Genomic DNA, 20,494 nt, shown 5'->3' with positions numbered 1-20,494 from the left:
CGTCATCGTTTACTTTGGGGTTTGCACCTTTGCATATCGTTAATATGTATTAATTCACACTTACACACCAAAGGAAATGTAAAAACGTAAATCGGACTATAGGTGCCCTTTAAGTATTTATGAAGGCCTTGGTTAAAGGTATAATTCACCCAAATCCTCATTCCATTAAAGTTGTATATTATGACTTACTTCTTTAGTTCAACACAAACAGAATTTTTCATTAAAAGGCATCTTATTAAATGTATTTATTTATTAAAAGATGCTCAACATGGCGAAGCTCCAGAAAGCACATCTATCTTTTATCAAATTTAAATGACTTTACTGGGTTAATATATGTCTTCTGAAGCCAAGCAATACATTTGTGAAAAACAATAGATATTTTGAGAATCTTCATATTTGAGTGAGTTATTGGTTCATGTGCATTAATAATGGCTGTGATGCAATTGTGCGAGCTAGACAAAGTGACATCTGTGACAATGAACATCAAGCAAATGACAAGATTAAAGAGAAAAGAAGAGAGATCAGGGGTCAGGCTGTATTTCTTTGACATCGGGTCAAGGCCAGCAAGTTTAACCTTGTGTTTGCATTCAACTTCACAGTTCAACCAGCTGCCCAGTCAGATCAAGTCAAACACTCGAATCACTCGCAAAACAATACAGCACGTGAACAGGTTCAGCACACAGGTCATGATCACAAACCTAGTAAACCCTTAAACTGTTTAGTATAGTGAATGATAGTTATTGTTACACTTTGTAATGTATATTTTTATGTAGTGAATTATGGGGCGGTTTCCCAGTCAGGGATTGGACTAGTCCTAGACTAAAATAAATTTAAGAGTTGTCCAAACTGAAAACAATTTTCACTAACATATCTTAAAATGCATCAGTTTGCCTCAAAATGCACACAAGTAATGTTTCTAGAAAGGCATGTTATATTTTTTAATTAAACTAATGCTGCGTTCACACCATCTGCGTTAGAGGCGTCAAGAGTGAGTGATTTCAATGTTAAGTCAATGTAAAGACGCGTTGAAGCGTGTCTGGAGGTCTCGAGGCGCGAATGAGGCGTTTAGTGCGGTACACACGAGTCCACCTCATTCACGCGTCTAGTTCACGCTAATGGCGCGGATTGAGCGTTGCCACAGGAAACGCACAAGTTGAAAAATTTGAACTTTGGTGGAAAATTCGCCGCATTAACCAATTAGGAGCTTGCTCTAGTAGTGACGTGATTACAGGAAGCAAGCGGAGTCGCAGTAGCCCCTCCCATGACGTGAATTTCCGTGTGAATGTCTTGGTGACTAGAATGCGGTAGATGCAAATTTGACCCCTCAAACGCGACTTATGCTTAAGGCTTATGTTGGGTTCACACCAGAAGCATTTGAGGCATCAAATTTGCGTCTACTGCGCGTAGTTAGACGCTTGAACATTTTGAGTGTACATGCTTCAATCGCGCGTGTAATTCTAGTCATCAAGACATTCACACGGAAATTCACGTCATGGGAGGGGCTTCTGCAAATCCGCTCGCTTCCTGTAATCACGTCACTACTAGAGCAACTTCCTGATTGGTTAACGCAGAGCGTTTTTTCTGCCAAAGTTCACATTTTTCAACTCGCGCGTTTCCCGCGGCAACGCTCAATTTGTGCCATTTGCGCCGCGAGACCTCCAGACGCACATCAACGCGTCTTTACATTGACTTAACATCGAAATCACTCGCGCTTGAGGCCTCTATGGCTGGTGTGAACGCAGCATTAGTCCTGGCTTAAGATAATCCCTGTCCGGGAAACCGCCCCTACGGTATTTTATACTTTTATGTAGTGAAATATAATATAATATATATGACTTACTAAAGTGTACTGTAATATTTTTCATGTGGGTTCACACGGTCCATGTGTTACGATCTAAAGTCATTTATATAAATACTTGTTATTGTTAATAAATTATTTGTTTTCTCTTCTAGATAAAACCAACATGAACTGGCAAGTTTGTACATGATTATAAAGTGTTCCTAATGTTTCTGATTATAAGCTTTCAAATAATCTTACATATTTATTTCCCTTAAAAAATGTCATTGTACTGAATTATTCTTTATTTCTAAAAGGATAGTTCAGCCAAAAATGAAAAATACCCCATGATTTACTCACCCGGTCACCCCGAAATCACCCGAGTTACCTATGTCCATCCTTTTTCATACAAACACATATTCAGATATTTTTGAAAATGTCCTAGCTCTTCCAATCTTTATATATAAAAAATAAATATGGGGTCCAGCTCCTTCAAGTCCCACAAATGTAAATCCATCGATCGCAAAAGTAATCCACACGGCGGCGTTATCGGAAGCTAGTTATTTTCATTTGTAAAGTTGTAAATATGTATATTTATCTTACAAAATCGCATCAATTACCTTTAAAAGGCCTTTATTTATCCCCTGGACTTTTTTCAAAAATATCTGAATATGTGTTTGTATGAAAAAGGATGGACTTAGGTAACTAGGGTGGCTTCAGGGTGAATAAATCATGGGGTAATTTACATTTTTGGTCGAACTATCCCTTTAAATGAGACTACCTTTCATTTTTAATGTTTAAAATCCTAAAATTACATTTTGTGCTTAAGTCTAAATCACAAGTTTAAAATCACAAGTTTATTGGTATATAACACAAATCAATGCTTTCTCTACATTGGATGTATCAGGACTATGCTGATATTGCTTTGCTGTTGTGTTAAGTTTAATGGTGTGCTGTTAACTGCTCTTTGTCAATGTCACATCTCTAATACAATGTTACCGGAACAGACCTGAAAAACAGGGTTTTTAAGCGGGGGAAAAGGAAAAGAGAGAGAGACTGAATCCACAAGAGGAAACAGTGACCTTCTAACAGACGGGTGATAATTAAAACCAGTATGGAGGAAGGGGAAAGCACAGGGGATCTCTTCTTTCTTTAAGTAATGAGGTAATCTCTACTACAAACACATATTACTGCCCACTGTCATCTGTGTCACAATTCACCCAGTTTCAACAGATGTCCCCTCCAGCAATGCTACAAGTCTCTCTCTGCCCGTTTCATTCCCTGTCATTTCTGCATGCACACAGAATGACACTCGGCTATTGTTGTATTTCAGCGAAGCTTAACAAGACGAAAAATCGTGAAAAACCTTTCATAAGATAGATGTATGTCGAGAGAAGTTTTTATTGGATGTGTTGACAAGCAGAGGTTGAAAGACGCCATACCACTATGATGAGAAAAGCTTTAGGTGATCTCTCTAAAAACTGCCAAATACACACACATGCCAGGACTGCTCAACCTATTCTTATATACTTAAAACCTAGTCATTTAGTCAAACAAACAAATCTTTAGATGGTGAAACAGTCTGTAAGCAAAACATGATTGATTACATTTACACATATAAACTACCAGTGCAAAATTGAATGCACATATATGCAATACTTTGTTCATTAAAATGTTTTAAAGTTTTTAATAAAATCATGAGAAACATAAATGTAGTCAGCTGTGTCCAAACTCTTGAGTTATTTTGTGTATGGCTATAAAACACACACAGTTCTTTCTTCTAATAAACACTAGGACCTGTTTGTCAGGCCATTGATATTCATGAGTTCAGGGGTTCCTGTCTCTGCCTGCATCCATTCATATGTACAGTTACCAGAAGGACAAAGAACATGTACACCCCTTCCCCCAAATGTGTGTTTGTTTGTGGGATTGTGTGTATCGGGGGAGACATAAAGTTGGGCCAACACTGTTAAAATAACCAGCACATAAACAGTAAAACCAGATCAGTATGAGATGTGTATATAAGATCATGCAACAGTGCTTGTACTGTTTATAACAATGCAATTGCAGTGATACACTAACACACAACTAAAATACATTTTAAAATATCTTGTAAATCTAGATTCCAATAAGGCAAAAATATGTTTGAAATATATGCTAAAATCATATTTTAAAATTTCAAGAGCAAGCAAATACATTTTTACTTTTACGATCCATATGGCAAGAAATGTATTCTTGGCCAAAATATATTTTAAATATATGCTAAATACAAGTTAATTTGATTTATTTTAAGTATATTTTTAAAGATGAAAATATATTTAAACCTATTCAAACCAATGCAACGTGAATATATTTCCTTGGTTTGAAATATATGGAGGGCTAAATATATATTTTAAATGCTTAAACATACATTTATTTAAAAAAAATAATAATAATAAATCCAAAAAATGGCCAAATAATATATTGGTGAAAATATATATTTTTGTAAACATATTCCAAAAAAACCTTCATGTGCAGATTTTTTTTAAGTTTAGTTTCGCGTGAAACTTTCGTGCGCATATGTAAAAATATCGCGTGTAGTTTCGCATGCGCACGCTATAGTTTCACGTGCGCCCGCAAAAGTTTCACGTGAGCATGCGACACTAAACGTGGTAGTTAGCGATAGTTTCACGTGCGCACGGAAAAGTTTCATGTGAGCACACAATAGTTTCACGTGCGCATGCAAATCTAAACTTTATTTAATTTTGTCCCCTTAGGGGCTCCATACAAAATATATTTCAGAAAATGTTTTATCTTTCGAAATATATTTAATATATTATATATTGCCGTATGGGTTTACTTCTAAAAATATATTTATTGGAAATCTGTTTATCTCTGTATTGGGGTGCACCCTAAAAAACAAAACGTTACTTTCAACCCAGCATTGGGTCAAAAAGAGACAAACCAAGTCGTTGGGTTAAATTAACCGAGGAAATGTTTATATTTGACCCCACAATGGATTAACACAGCCCTGCATCGGTTAAATTACAACCCAATAAGTTGGGTTTGTCCCTTTTTGACCCAGTGCTGTGATAAAACAGTGTTCATGTAGCTCAATTGATACAGCATTGCATTAAGGTTACTTTAAAATTTTTAGTTATTTCAACTTAAAAATATTAGTTAACTCAAAAAAGTTGTGTAAAAATTGTTGGGTAACTTACTTTTTAAAGCTAAACCAACTTTTTTTACAGTGTAGCAAACTAAAGGTTTTGGGTCCGATATTTAGGATGCACCAATACTGAAAATACATATCTTGAATGCATTGTAAGTCACTTTGGATAAAAATGTGTGTGTGTCAAATGTAAATATCCAAATAGTCATTATAGTGAAGTGGGATAATGTGCAGAGGAACATCATGATTTATGCTTTTTTTAAGAGTTTTTTGCAATATTCAGCATGATGCCACAAATTCCAGAACCCAAAACATTCCTAAAGAGATTCACACAAAGAGATTACAATGACCACAAACACACATTGTCATGGGTCTTCACAAAGCTTACTTGTGTTCTCATGATAGTAAGACTTGAAAATGTGTTGTTTGTTAGAGAGGAAGTGAAGTATTATGTTAGTCTTATATGCACATCTATGACCCCTCCGCTGTCGACAGCTCCAGACAGGTGGTGTTCTCCCCGACCAGAGCCATAAGAGCCCCATCTGACTGAGTCTCCTAACCCCTCTGCTCTGGATGAAGCTCTAACAACCTCCAGATGTTTCTCTTCCACTTCCTTTAAACCTTTTAAGAATAGCAGGAAATGGATTAACTAAGATGCAGCTCTATTCTCATGTCAATGCTCCGTTTAATGGTCAGATTACTTCCCAGGATCAGCCATAATCCCAGCTCACTCCATGGGAATTGTCTAGTCACGGTTCCATGTAGCATTTACAAATACAAATAGAAAGAAATATAATAAAGAGGAAATAACATGCAAATAACATTGCAACTTTTGTGCTTACACTTAAATCTTAAAATAACCTGATCTCACAAAAAAATCATAAAATTATCATAAAAAACAAACCCCTCCCCTATGTGGTCATATAAATTAGCCACCTTGTAAAATACATATGAATTGTCATGAGATAGCATTGAAAAAACCTAATACATATGTTAACTCTGTTAATAACAACTGATCTTGACTGATACTCTGTCAGAATATAAATGAAGCATTTAATAAAAAATGTATTATTTAACACAAGAAAACACAATACCAATATATTTTCATTCTTATTTATAAATTATCATTCAACATTATCTAGTCAAATTATAAGTCATATTAAACAACTTTTAACACTTTCTGGTGCTTCATACATGAAAAATGTACTATAGTAAACTTTGTTGTGGTATATTATAGAAATCACTACTAGTATTCTAGTAAATTAATAAACTGTAGTAAATAGTGTAGTAGTGTTGTAGTTCTCGAGACCAGTCTCGGTCTCAAGACCGGTCTCAAGACCACTTTTTGGAATCTTGTCTTGGAATCAACCGCATTTTTACTCGGTCTCGTCTCGGACAAAGAGGAATCGGAATTTTATTTCAAGACCGGTCAAGACCACAACTGATGGCACACTGCAAAAAATGATTTTCAAGAAAAAAATTCTTAGTATTTTTGTCTTTTTTTAGTAAAAATATCTAAAAATTCTTAAATTAAGATGCTTTTTCTTGATGAACCAAACGACCCAAGAAAATAAGTCTATTTTTTTCAAGCAAAAATATCAAATTTAAGTGATTTTGTGCATAAAACAAGCAAAAAAAATCTGCCAATGGGGTAAGCAAATTTTTCTTGAATTTTTCTTGAATTAAGTGTTTAAGAAAAAGGTTCAAGATTTTTTGCTTACCCCATTGGCAGATTTTTTTTAGCTTGTTTTATTCACAAAATCACTTAAATTTGACATTTTTGGTCTAAAAACTAGACTTATTTTCTTGGGTAGTTTTGCTCATCAAGAAAAAGCAACTTAAGAATTTTTAGATATTTTTACTGAAAACAAGACAAAAAATACTAAGAACATTTTTTCTTGAAAATAATTTTTTGCAGTGCACATCACAAATTTATTTTTTATCATTAATTTTATGCGGTTTATTCAGGTTTGGAATATGATGTTGGCATTGTTTAAGCATTGTTTAAGTTTCTCCCAATGACAGTTTTTCTAATTTTATAACTAAAAAAACCTGCATTGTGTTAAGTGGATGGCAAGCCATGGAAAGACAGTTCAGAATAAAGGGTTAAGTTGATTTCAGCTTTTTAGTGTTTGTTCACTTTATTTGCTTATAGACAAAGATAAATTACCACATATCTGCAATGCCTTTGATTATTTTTTTATCAACTTTACTGATGGCATACACACACGCACGCACACACGCACGAATGCACGCACGCACGCACGCACGCGCACACACACACACGCACACACACACACACACACACACACACACACACACACACACACACACACACACATGAATGCACACACGAATGCAGACAAGAAGTCCCTTATCATATGCATATTCCACATTTTATCATAAGTGTTTTAATGCAGTGACTTGCACTGGTCTTGGTCTTGACTTGGTCTCGGCCTGTCTTGGTCTTGACTCGGTCTCGACCCTTTAAAGTCTTGGTCTTGTCTCGGTCTCGGCATGTCTTGGTCTTGGTCATGACTTGGTCTCGGTTTAGGTGGTCTTGACTACAACACTATAGTGTAGTTTACTTTAATGTCTATTATTGTAATGTGCACTACTGTGTCTGGGAATTTCACTACAGTTTACCATAGTAAATAATGATGTATACTACAGTTTTTTACATGGTTTGCCTGCACAACACTCACCAGGACATTGCTTTGCAGTTGCTAAGATGATATGGGGTGAGCGTGGCACAAACTAACGCAGGGTTAATTGTAATACGGCTACTTTACATATTCATACAGGGCTAAGCAATCTGTGCTTTTGGTCTTTTTTCTTACTGTCAGAAGATGATTTATGTAAATTTGTGAAAAGTTTTGGTTAAGATATTAAACAAAGAGTGTTTTGGAGGCATGGAAGTAAATTTTTTTTATTTGGGTATGTAAGTCACCAAATCCAACTTTATATTATTTTAATCACTTTCTTATTACCTAAAACATAACACAATTTTAAAAAAACATATCAGCAACTCCTAGTAACTGATAGCTGGGATTGAAAACATTTTACACAGCGGGAGTTGTCACACTGTGTTACAATTAAGCCTCAGGTATGGACGGTTTCAGCAGTAACAACAGCAAGCGGCTTTCCTGGTCAACACATAACTTCCGGTAAACTCCACTAAGAATAAATAACAACAAAGTACTTTAAACGTAGTTTTAGCAAAATAAACATCACATAGATTACCTAGGAAACCAAAACATTTGTTATTTTCGACGAGGTGTTTGTTCAAGAGTTCAGTTTAGCAACTAGTCAGACCATTAAAAAAAACTGAAAGTAAAGTTTGGACCAGATGTGTATCGCGTCACTGCACATGCGTCCGATGAAATGGTCTATACAATGATAATGAAATGAAAACAATGCAAATATTATTTATCAAAATGATAACTGTTAATACAATATCACGGGAAATAACTCACAATAATGATTTTTTTTGTTTGTTTAAATTGTGCGGCCCTTTCAAAAAAATATTTACATGCACCGATGCATAATACAATGATGGTTAGATGAAGAATCATGGATGAATGAATGTATGAATAACTATCTATCATAGGCAAATATATAAACAATATCCACTTTAAGTATATAGACAGAATTTGATTGAATTATGTTTGTTACAACATTTGCACTCCTGTCACTTTCAGTGTAATTGTACTATAACGGTAGGTCCCACAAACAAACTTTAAGTGTTCATTTGTAGCAGAAATGTGTGTGTTAATTCTGAAAAAAAAGATTAATCTAACTTAAATATTTTTTGAATGAAAAAAGCGTTACTTTGTGCCCCGCTCTCCCCTACATGTTTTTAGTCTGTTATGGTGTTGGTAGATGGTTATTTATTGCCCCAGACCACCATATCTAAAATTCAGGTCTGTAGATACATTATATAAGATGTATTTTTTTTAGATACAAAAGATAAGTATGACCGTGCACACTGGAAGAAAAAACAAATAGTGTGAATCTTTACCCCTAAACTAGGAAACAGGACAACACTAACTTTGCATCCTGCTTTGTTTTGTTGTTTTGTTTTATGGGAAACAGAGATAACAGGCTTTGCTCCTAAACTGCTAGGATGAGGTTTATGTGCTGGTGTCGCCACATCAAAGAGCTGACAGAGCAGCAGATGGTCTTCCTGTCCTCCACATCACACAAGAGCTCAGGATAAAGTCATCCTCAGAGGAAATAAAGACCGTCCCTCAGAGAACCACATTATTCTGCTTCACCTCGCGTTGATGAATTCTAGCTGTGTCTCTGAGGTAATATGCTAAATCGAGAAGGAGAGATTAACATCTCCTTCAACACACTCGAAGACTTCTGTCTGAAATAAAGATCTAAAGTACCACAAAAAATTGTGCACACAGTCAGTCTGTGTTTTTTAAAATGAACAAAAAAAATGAATGTTGTTGCTCTGTCATGGGTGAATATTTTGCCTTTTAAAAGTGCAGACAAAGAAACACTCTCTGTTTTTATTGAAGCTTCAACACTCCTGGTTGCATCCATAACACTTCAGCAGACAATAAGCTCAGAACCAGCAGGAGGTGACTTTCATCTCCCCTGAGGAGAATCAGACACCTCTCTGCTCTCTTCCTGCATCTCCTTCAGCACGCGTGAGAGCTTTTGCCCATCCACTGGTCATAAAACTTGTTATGATGACCGCTTGAAAGCCACAGACTCTTGAACTCAAGTTCTAATGGAGCTTGTCACCTGAAAACAACACATCTCATGGGACAATAAAGTGTCTTAATTAAGATGAATGCAGTTTGACATTGCTTGACAAGTTCCTCCCGTTTCCATCAGCTTTGAGAAAAACGCTTCTTCAAAAAAAAACCCATCTGAAATGGAGTGTTATAGATTGGGCTGATTATAGGCTACGTAATGAAGTAAAAAACACAAACGCTTTTCTTTGTGTCTTTTAAAAGTTTAACGTACAACGTTGTCAAAGATACACGTTTACACAGCAAAAACAACAAAAAGCTGTATCACGCTACCAGATCATTAGATGGCAGTGTTACTTTGTAAGGAAATACTACACGCATGCGCACATACACATTCATACTGAGCAATACATACACACAATCAAGATGGCAAAAGCATCAAGTAGTTTCGTTTAGACGGATGATGAGGTAGGATTATTTACTACAAGTAAACCTAGATTATAAAATGCCAAACTTTGTTGAAATATTAATAAATCAGTATTTTGGGTAGCAAAAACATAGTCCTGTAGGCCGCCATTGTTGTTTTGGTTATAGACTGAATTAACCAGACTGACCTCATGGAAAGTTATGTTATAGTCATGAAAAATTTGATTCATTTATTTGTGTCCATGGCACAAAATTCAGTGCCTGAAAGGCACGAATGTCTTTTTCGTGTCACTCTCACTAATTTCTATAGACCGTTTCATTGCATGTATGTGCGGTGAAGCGATACGTGTCTGGTCTGAACTTTACTTCCAGTTTGAGTTTTTTTAAGGTCTGACTAGTTGCTAAACTGAACTCTTGAACAAATACTTTGTCGAAAAGAAAAAAATGTTTTGGTTTCCTAGGTAATCTACGTGTTGTTTATTTTGCTTGTTATATAAATAAACTACGTTTAAAGTACTTTGTTGTAATTTATTCTTAGCGGAGTTTAACAGAAGTTATGTGTTGACCACGGACGCTGCTTGTTTATGTTGTTACTGCTATAAATAGTTTATACTTTCTTTTTCGTGTCATTTTCTGTATTGTTTTGTCATTGTTTTTCACTATTTTCTTATCATTGTCGCTTGTAGTTGGGGTTAGAATCACTTTCTGTTACATTTTTAGATATCCTAACTCAAACCCAACTCCAGACGAGAATAGTTTTAAAAGCGGAAGAAAACCAGTACATAAAATACATCCTTACCCAAACCCCAAATCTAACCCCAACCCCAAGCGACAATGATTTAAAAATAGGGGGGAAAAATGGGAAAACAATACATAAAATGACACGAAAAAGAAAGTCATGGCACGGACATGAAAAACTATTTAGAGAAATTCGTGCCAGTGACACGAAAAAAAAAACATTCGTGGTCAAAGCACAAAAAAGCTGAATTTCGTGCCATGGAAACAAATAATTTAATCAAATTTTTTGTGACTATAACAGAACTTTCTGTGAGGTGATGTTGGAATTAACACATGCACGTGATGTCACCTTTATATAGTTTACACAAAGATGGCAAGACGTCATTTTCAAAAACTTTCAATTTCAAACCCTATCTTCAAAAGTTTGCATTTTTTAGGAACCCAAAATGCAGCCAAACCACATAAACACTTTCCCGGTTGAAAACATTGTTGTGTAAATGTCTCCTTAGTTCATTATAAGAAAGATTTTAAAGAAATATAAACAACAATTGATGTCTTTAGTAAACTTTGCTTGGTAAAGATGTTACCGTGTTCCCAAGGGTCACATGCCATTAAATGTCAAGAAAACCCAACAATTCGTATGAATCTGATTGAATTTGCCAATGTCCTTACATTTAACTTGAAACATAATTAATTATCAGTGTATATTTGCTCTTCTGTACTGAATAAATGGGGTTGCTAACAGTTTCAAACAGAAAGCAGAAATCTTATAATTGTAGTTCATTTGCGAAGCAACCTACCAGTAGGTCATAAACAACAATTTTTGATAAGCCTCATAAACACACAGATTTTATATTTGCTAATCATAATACTACAACGGCACCACAAGGTTTCACTATGGTGGGAGGTCACTGGAAAAAGTGTACTGTACTAATTCACAAAGCACACGGAGGGAGACAAAAACAAAATGAGACAATAATTACACTCCAGGTATAAACATGTAGAGTAGGAATGTTTGGGAAATACTAGAAAATAAAACTACAATTACATAAAACAGGATGAATATTCTGTCATAATTTTCTCATCTTCATGTTGTTCTAAACCTGTATGAATTTATTTTTTCTGATGAATACAAAAGAAGATATTTTGAGAAATGATGCAATGCAAGTCAGAAATATCAATGTGTTTCAGCATAGCCAAATTCTGCTGTCTCAGTTTGTGAAAACTTTTGAGTTTTTCATCTGCTCCTCCAGTCAGCACAGAGCATCATTATGCTGTTTACTCAATTGGGGAAATAGATTTTATTTATCACCTTTGAGAAATAAGTGAACCAAAACAACATGACCTGCTCAAACTTTAGGGAATATCCAATTAAATTGTATTCCTAGGGTTGTGTGTTTAGTGCTTGTTATAGAAGAAAACATCATGTCCTTTGGGTCAAAAGTCTCTCTCTAGATTTCTGTGTCAGAGTCTCAGTGGACGAGCCAATGAAGAGCTGGGACCTCCTTAGCTAAAACCAGGACGTGTTGGCACATGTCCTGATTTTGGACTTTCATTTTAGGATTCTTCTTCTGTCATGACCTCACCTCCCAAAAACAGAACGACTGATCAAACAGTGCCACAAAGAAAGGACTTGCAATAACAACTTTTCAGCTTTATATTTTTGTGTTAAGTACAGAAAACAAATATTATGCATATATTACTCATTCATTAAAACACAAGCAAAGTAAATTTGAATAAAAATTGTCTTTTGTAAACTGTAGCATTTAACAACTGATCTCATCTTGTCATCTGTGACTGTAATGTTAACGTAAATAGCTCAAACTAGCAACAATAGACACATCTCCTCACCTCCACCCTACTGCCTGCTGTGTCCTGAATCTGAGGTCACATGTAGAGGTCAAAGGGCATCCTATGTGAACCCCTGTGTGGCCTGGAAGTCTGATCCAGTCTGTTTCTGTTTTAGTGTAACTTAACTCTGAGATGACAGATCTCTCAAAGTTTCGCATGCCGGTCTAAATAAATATAAAAAGATGTTTCTGTTTTGATTTTGGTTTTAAAAAGTAAATCTTAAAAAGTCACCAGATTTAGGCATTAGGCGCTTGGTCACGCCCCTCAAAAGAGAAGTCACTGCACACCACTAATGTTTTTTTTTTTTGTAAGGTATGTTTGTAAAAACGACTTAAATGTCATAAGGCGTATCCTGACTTTGTCTGGGAAACCACACCAAAAAGTGGTAGATAGTTCTGATGTTCTGTTTATGATAACCTATACTGATATCAATAGGCCCATATCAGTATTGTGTTTGACCCATATATGTGTATATAAAAAAGGACAAGCACTTTATTTATAAAATTCCTGATTTAACTGCAAACACAAAGAAAGGACTTACTAAGTTTGTCGTGTGCATTTTCATCCTTTGCTATCTGCTCATCTTTTATCTATTGTTGTGATTTTGCACTAAAGCCGAGTGTTTGAAGACGGACCTTAATGTTTGTTTTTGACTCTTCCATTATGTCTCATAAATTCCTACAAGGAGATAACATTTTCTGGATGCTTGGCTGCTCATAAAATCCCATAAGGACATTGCCATTAGCTCAGTGCTGACCTGTGGCATGTGACAGTGATTGATAGGCTTAAAAGACTGCAACAAAAAACAAGAACAGAAAAATTTTACAATCCACACACTTACTGCATGGCAGATAAGTCATTAGCTAATGTACTACTGTCAGTAAAACATATGGAGAGACTATAGGGTGATTTAAGGTAAAGTGGGACAGTTTCTGTCAGGGAAATTAAAGGGAAAGTGTCATACTTTACCCTGAATTCACCCTACAGTCTGGGTGGGAAACTAAACAAACAGGCAAATCTCTTCTCATCCTCTTAAAACGAAGTAATACAGAATAGCCTTGCCGTTATGCAAAACATCACTGACTACACATGAAACCAGCTCAGACAGGATTGTCTTAATGATGTTGATTTAAAGAGACTTCTGCAGAATAGTATTTGTTTTAAAGAAAATGTACAGTGCTTAACAAATTTAATAGACCATCACACATTGTAAGGTTTGTGTCACAGCTGTCCTAAACTTACAGAATTGATTACCAATTTTTGTTTCATGTTTTTGTCATGCTAATATTGCAGTATGTGTAAGCTCTTTAGTCACAGTAGTATTTTTAAACGCTAAAATATAAGTTTTATTGTTATCAATGAATTCTTAAATGTATTGTTTTACAAGACAGAAAAAATTGTAAATATAAATTCTAATTTTATCAGATGCCCAATTATAGTAATTTACATGCAGTCCTTAATAGAAAAATAGGTTTAAATGGTTAAATGTTACACTGACTTTGGAAAGAATTTAAATATCCCGCCTCAAATTTGGATATTAAAACGTAAATTAAATTTGGCATTCATCACTCCTGTTCAAAATAATAAAATGAGGAGAACTCTGAGATCACACTCTTAAAGATAAAGGTACATAAACCTTTTGTTCCCAAAAAACATTTAAATAAAAAATTACTAAGAAACAATAAGTTGTGTTATAGTCACAAAAAAATTGATTCATTTTATTTGTCGTAGCATAAAATTCAGCTTTTTTTCATGCCTTGCGCACAAATTTCTTTTCCGTGTCATTCGCACAAATTTCTATAAAAAGTTTTTCATGGCCGTGGCACTTTCTTTTTGTGTCATTTTATGTATTGTTTTCTCATAGTTTTTTCCTATTTTCTTACCATTGTCGCTTGGGGTTGGGGTTAGAATCACTTTCTGTTAAATTTTTAGACATCCTAACCCAAACGAACTCTAACCCCAACTCCAGGCGAGAATAGTTGTAAAAGTGAAAGAAAAACATGTAGAAACCAATACATAAAAGTACATCCTAACCCAAACCCCAAATCTAACCCCAACCCCAAGCGTCAATGATTTAAAAATAGGTGGACAGTACATAAAATGAAACGAAAAAGAAAGTTGTGCTGCGGACAAGGAAAAACTATTTATAGAAATTTGTGCAAGTGACACAAAAAAGACATTTGTGCTCAAGGCATGAAAAAAATTGAATTTCATGCTATGGACACAAAAATTGTGACAATTACATGAGTTTCCGTGACATCAGTCGTTTTTTTGTCAAGGAAAAATGTTTGCTTATTAATTTTTTATTTACATTTTTTTTGGGGAACAAAAATGGTTTATGAACCTTTATTTTTAAGAGTGTGATCTCAGAGTTCTCTACATTTTATTATTTTGAAAAGGAGTGATGAATGTCAAATTGAATTTATGTTTTTATACCCGGATTTAAGTCGGCACGTTCAACTTCTCTTAGAAGTGAGAAATGAATCAAGTGTAACATTTAACCATTGAAACTTATTTTTCTATTAAGGGAATCAAAATAAATTTTTTTGTGACAATAACACGACTTTCCGTGAGATCATGTTGAAAAAAACGTACTACAGCAATTTATACGATCTTTTGTTTGTAAAACTTTAAAAAAAAATTACTGTGAAAAACTTTACTGTACTTACTTACTAGTAGTCCAGTGGTTCTCAAACTTTTCGGCTTCCACCCCGTGCATTCCTTCATGCCCCTACAATAAAATCATGACATAAAACAATCACAAACTTACAATTTGAATTAAACAAAACATTAAATTATACAATGTTGTGCCTTTAGTAGCTATATTTTTCTGAGTTTTAATTGCACAGCATTTATGATGAATTGAAAAATGTCCTAAAACTGGGTCCCTCTGGCACCATCTAATGCTCCCAAAGGGGGCCAGCTCCCCAATTTGAGACCACTGCTATAGTCCTTTAGTTTTACATCATTATAAGTCTGTGATTATTTCCATGCATATGTGCATTACATCATGGAAATTCATTGATTGTGTATTAAACATTTCACAAATGCTTAAAGTTACCTTGAATACAATTACGCAGTCATACTCTCCCCAAAATGCCTTTTTTGTTGCTGTATGAGGAACGCATGACTGTATAATTGAATGTTTTTGGTTTAGGTAGATTGTTAGTTCTGTGAGTCATTAGTAAACACACTCAGTGCTTCACATCTGGAGTTGATTATGTTTCATTAGATTCAGTCTATCCATCATCTCACACAGCAGTTAATGGTTCAGGGATTATAGCGTATGTGTGTGCGTGTGTATGACTTACAGCTTACACCTCACGCTGCCTGTATGACAGACGTTTCCCATGGAGCGCAATGTAAACAGTAATACAGGATCACAGCAGGATGGCGTCAGAGCGTCTCTCCTGCACCGGCGCCCGTTGGCATCAGGCCAGTGTCCTCCACTAAACACTGGTGCCAGTCTGCTGAAGAACATAATCTTAAATAAACATAAACGGGTGGGATCGATACAATGAGCATTAACAGTCATTCACTCATTTAAAATTTGATCAATTGTATGTATTTGTGGTTAACTGATTATTATGAGGTACTCATCTGTGGAGAAAAAACTATTGATCTATCGTGCTGATGAACCTGACGTTCTTCTCTTTACAAGGTCTACCAGTAAGATGAGATCATTGATCATTCACATCAAAAAAATGCATCGTATATCTTGCAGACTTTTGTCTTGACCAGATAAAGCAAATCTTAATTTAATAAGTTATTATCTTTATTTTGCATAAGGACATAAGTCTGTTTTTAGGATCATGAACATTGTTTTGCATTGTCACTTTATTTTCATGATGAATTTTTCATGTTTGTCAAAAGATTCACCCAAATATTGTTGGAGCTTTTTCTACTGACTTTCGGCACGACGTGGCTCCGCTCGCTTTACTTTGGCTTTGTTTGTTTTTCCACTGGAGTTTAGTACCGCTTAAAGTGGGTGGGATTATAGTTGCATACTATAACTAGATGTGACATCATCATAAACGTGAAACAAACAAACGCAAAACACAGTAGCAATGGAGCATATAGATGGTTTTGGAAATTATGTTCTTGGCATGTGGATGTTTTTCGCAAAAAAAATACAAAATAGTTTGGAAACTCGTACAACAAAGCGCAGGTGATGACATCACTTGTATAACATATGAAGGTAATCTAATCTTGCATTTAGCATGATGCTGGTAGTGACAGTTCTCTCTGCAGTATTTGCACATCACATGTTAATATCGGTACAGCTCACTTGGAACCTCAACCGAGGTGATACTAAAAAGGTACCAGGTACAATTTTAGGTATTTTACACAGTGGAAAATCCCTCAAAAGTGAGCTATACTGAGCTGTACTATGCGGTGAAAATGCACCATTTCTGTTGCACAAAAGCTTCTTTGTAGTGTAACAAGGTTTTACAGACTATAAAAAGAGAGCTTTTTTATAGAAACCTCTGACTGAAAGGGTTCTTGGGGAACCCAAATATGTTCTTCTATGGCATTGTCTTCAATTTTAAAAGTGAATATTTACCAGAGTGATAGTTTCTGCCAAAATACCTTAATCAATCAATCAATTTATTTATAAAACACAATTAAACACAACTGCCGTTGACCCAACCCAGTATCACGAAATTACGTACCTATAGTCACATAAATTTGTGAGTGTTTTCCGTGACACCGACACGTTTTTCCGCCTTTTTGCGTGAACATGTCACGTATTTCTGTTTACGTGTCACTGTCACGCGTTTGTTACTCAACTGTTTTGTATTATTTTCTTACCATTGTGCTTCGGTTTAGGGTTAGATTTACATAAAATGACATCCAAACCCAACTCTAGGATAGTTCACCCAAAAACGAAAATTCTGTCATCATTTAGTCGCCCTCATGTTGTTACAAACCTGTTTTCCATTTTTTGTTCTGATGAACACAAAGGAAGATATTTTACAAAATATTTGTAACCAAAGCATTCGTGGACCCCATTTTCTTCCATAGTATTCTTTTTTCCTACTATGGAAGTGAATGGGGTCCACGAATGGAACATTTCTCAAAATATATTCCTTCGTGTTCATCAGAACAAAGAAATTTATGTGGCGACAATGGTTTAAAAATCATAAAATATAAAAAATAAATCATGAAAAAAGATATAAACCAATACTTAAAGTAACATCCTAATGCAAACACCAAATCTAACCCTGAACCGAAGCGACAATGGCTTGAAAACAGGACAACCGTAACAAATACATGACGGTAACACATAAACAGAAATACATGACATGTTCACGCAAAAAGGCGGGAAAAACATGTCAGTGTCACCCATAAGACTTACAAATTTACTTGACTATAGCTACATAATTTCGTAATCCAGGGTTGATTGAGCTATGTGCTGAACAAATAAAACTTAAAATAAAAACAACATTCAAACAACATCAAACTAACATATCACTGTGATTATAAGGAATAATTGACTCCGGTCCTTTGAATCATAAGAAAATAATGCACACCAAGGTGGTAATGCGGCACGACGCAAAGCCGCAGGTGTGCATTATTTTCAAATAATTCAAAGGACCGGAGTCAATCATTCCGCTTATACCACGGTTACCACAAACATTGCTCTGGTGCCAATTTTTAAGACATTTGACAAGTTAGGTGTGCGGTTTACAGAAAAATAATCAACACCCATAGAACATTTCTCAGCCAATCAGAATGCAGCATTCAACAGACCCGTGGTATAATGTAACTGTAAAACCTAATAAATATAAGATATTCTTCAAACATTATATGAAGCTTGCAAAATCTGTCAGTCTGGTGATTTCCTCCACAGAATTGCTACATTTCCTGTTCTCACCTGTAACCTCTTGTCTGTCTTTAGTGGTCAGTCAGTCTCAGACTGTTGTCCAGACAGCAGGTGACTCATTTGTAAGGTCAACGGCCTGAGAGAGTAATATAAACCAGACAGAGGTCAGAACGGTGGCACATCCTCAGGCCAAAAAACCCATTTCATCAGCCATATTTCTTTGTTACAGCGTCTGGTCATTCTGGTCATTTGTTTGATTTATCAATGGACATTAGGCGTCAGTGTGGAAAGCTTACGTTATTTTATCTGATATGGTGGGCAAACCCAACCTGACCTTTATGATTAAGGTTACAATGCATGTTGTGCATTTATACACTGCAAATTAATTATCCAAAATAATGATAAAAAATTCTGGGTTATTACAACCCATGGTTGGGCAACAAAAACCCAGTATTGGGCCATTTTTAACCCAGCAGTGGGTTCTGTCTAATATTTACCCAGCATGGGTTAAAAACAACTCATCAACATCAATATTTTGTGTCTGGCAAATCTTATTTTATGAGGTGGCAAATTCGTACGACCACATTCGAATGTTTTTTCAATTCAATTCAATTTTGTTAATTTGCTTTTGCCCTGTGATGTTGGGTTTAGGGGTGGGGTTGAATTAATTGTTTCTTATAATAATCACACGTTTTTGTACAATTCACATCATGCAAATTTATACAAATTAGCCAACTCGTAAAATACATACAAATTCCTATGAGATCAGACTGTAATTTTCTTATTTCGATTTTTTCATCCTGTTTTTTTTCCATTTAAAATATTGAAACATCATAAAAACAAGATATATTTAATTTAAATAACATAAGATCCTTTAAGGCAAAACATATATTTAAAATATAATTTTATATATATCTCAAAATATACAAAAAAAAATGGCCAAATAATATATGTAATGAATATATTTTTTTATATTTTTAGAGAAATTTATTTTATGAAAAGCAATTTATTAAAAATGTAATAAATGTTGCAACATTTATTAAATTTTTCAGCAAGCAGATAGTGTGCGGGAATTGCTTTTCATATATGTTATGAGACTTTCTGTCCTCTTATCCCACACACCTATCTATTTACTTCAGGTGTGCGACGATAATTTGTTAGAGAAATGTATTTTGTAAGCATATATTTTTGTCAATATTTTGTAGATTTTATAATATTTAAAAATAAATATATTTTAAAGCATTTAAATTCAGGATGAAAACTTTGCATGTTACAAACCTGTAAACATAACATGTTTGAAAAGGTTCAAAGTAAATATTTTTGACTGCAAAAATAAACTTATAATTTTATATTTTCTTATACATTTTATGTTTAAAATTAGAAATGTATTTGTTGCCCCTGAAATACATTTTGAAATATATAAAGGTTAAATTTCAAATTTAATTAAGCTTTACTTTCTACAAAATGTATTTGCCATTCTATGAAAACAAATCTCAATATTTCCTGTAATTTTGCTTCTTAAGAAAATATAACATTTCTTACATTTAAGGATGCTTGATATTCAGATTTTTCGGTGTGCATGAGGTTTCTAACTCAATGTACCGTACACCTGCCCTGCGGTGGTTAATCTAGTCGATGGTAAGGACCGCTGACCTCATAGGGTGGGGTTAGGCAGTAAAATGCTGTGACGACCTGACTCTGTGTACCTGCAGGGTGGTGCAGGGTTCAGGTCATGGGGTCGAGTTCCCATTTATCAACTTCCTGCAGTTTTACCCAACATGTGTTTTCATTGTAAGGTCACAGTCTGTTACACATACATGTGGACACAAGTACTCAAGCATTCTAGTTACTGATAGCTCAATGACTAAGATCATTTGATGATCCAGCAGAACAGGGGATATTTCATTTGCTCTGATGTTGATCTTTTAATGCTTAAAGTCCCCCTGTGTGGAAAATCTAGTTTTATTGTTGTTTAAATGTCTAATATGCTTTATGACAAATTCATCATCTTACAC

Source organism: Misgurnus anguillicaudatus, chromosome 11 (genome assembly GCF_027580225.2).
Source record: "Misgurnus anguillicaudatus chromosome 11, ASM2758022v2, whole genome shotgun sequence".
Taxonomy (NCBI): domain Eukaryota; kingdom Metazoa; phylum Chordata; class Actinopteri; order Cypriniformes; family Cobitidae; genus Misgurnus; species Misgurnus anguillicaudatus.
The sequence above is the reverse complement of the archived record's forward strand: the minus strand, read 5'-3'. Positions refer to the sequence as shown.